Here is a 1,810-nt window from a genome sequence, read left to right as displayed (position 1 = left end):
TCAAAGCATGTATGGTTTGACTTTTGATCATGCTTCATTTGAGGAATTTAACTTATTTCACTTAGGCTTGAAATATGAGCATTTAGAAAACCTTCTGATTGGGATAAAAAGAATGCATGATTTAATTCTATCATGTCATTAGTAGAAAGGTCATATCATGCATTACTTGAGGTTTAGTTAGAATTTACGGATTCTATTAGGCATGACTAAGTGTTGGGATGAACTTGCTCAAGGTTAACCTTTTATTTCGTCATTGGGGATTTACATTGATCATCCTTTTATATGAGGAATTTTTCATGTATGCATTCATGAGGATCAATAGTCAAAATTTCATATAGGTATCAACTAGAGAGCTTGCCACGAATTGAGGATGAATAGGCTAAAATCCCTTTGATTTTTTAAGGCATAGACGGTCTTAGAATGTGCAAGATATGAGGACTATGAATTCTGGTTAAGTTTGAAGAGCATATGCATTAGGAGCAACATTTGGAATTTAGAGGTATTTTCGCAATTTCTCATTTAACTAGAAAGTTTTATTTTTCCTTAAGATGGTATAGATTCTAACTTAGTACAATTTTTATCACAGTCACTACCTCACTTCCAACTTCAACAGTCTATAAGTTAGCTTCTAACTTACACTTTGATGATTATTTACGAATTATTAATAAATACCACATTCATTTTATAAGTGTCATTTTGAGCATGAAATGTCATATCTTATGTTCCATTTTGTCATTTTGCATACAACTATCATTTTTTGAAATGTACCACATACATGCATATCATGAAAATCATTCTTTAAAACTATTGCATGAAAAATTATTTTATCAAGACCCAAAGGCTAGAATGAGGAAGTATCCTGGTGGAACTCTTATGTCCACTCTAAAGTAATTATATATGGAATGGTAACCCATGGGTTGACGAAGAAGAATCAACAGGTTTCAAATGGGTTCTTTTTAAAGAGCTCCAGAACGAAGTCATGTGTTACAACACCTAATGCTGGTGGGTGTACATATTATGATTTTTACGATGTTGTGTTATATTACAAATGAATTGAGAACAAGTCTATAGACAACGTAGTTTCAACATGAGTTGTACTACGGTCACCGGCAGGTAGTCACAGTGCATATGGGGAATTGTGATGATACCATACATTATGTTAATTCTATGATTTTATGAAAGACAAAGTTTTTAACAACGGAAGTAAAATTATGTTCTCTATAAGAAAATGTGCATCAAAATCTATCTTCTTGAGAAATGTGAATGGAAACAAATGCAGTTTTTCTGCATTGCATGCATTTAATGTTTATCATTCTTCATGCATAGTCTATCTTTGTGCACGTTGATTGTCTAACTTACTGAGATTTCAAGTAAATCTCACCCTTTGTGGACCTACTATCATGATAGAAGTTGTAGCTGCAAATGAACCCAATGGTCTAGTCGATCAGGAGGATTGAAGAGGAACCAGATGTCGACAGGAGACTTGATCTTATTTTGAAATTTCTAGGCTTGACCCTTTGTGCTATAGAGCACATGAAACAATTGGTTTAGATTCCTTTTGGAAACTTGATATTTTGTATTAAAACTAAGCTACCTGATGATTTGAACTTATAGTTTAATCAATATTATTGAGATGATTTTAGTTATTCTGGCATAAGTTCATTTTCACCCTTACTTTCTGCTGCAATTATTGAATACTGCTGACTGCATTTCTAGGATGCATTGCGTATTAACTATCATGTAAGGGGGTATGTTGTGTTGCATATACCGACACTCTAAGTCTCTATTACATCCCAAGCGGAAGTTGAGA

This window comes from Juglans microcarpa x Juglans regia, chromosome 1D, assembly GCF_004785595.1.
Source record: "Juglans microcarpa x Juglans regia isolate MS1-56 chromosome 1D, Jm3101_v1.0, whole genome shotgun sequence".
Classification (NCBI taxonomy): Eukaryota; Viridiplantae; Streptophyta; class Magnoliopsida; order Fagales; family Juglandaceae; genus Juglans; species Juglans microcarpa x Juglans regia.
Note: the sequence above shows the minus strand (reverse complement) of the source record.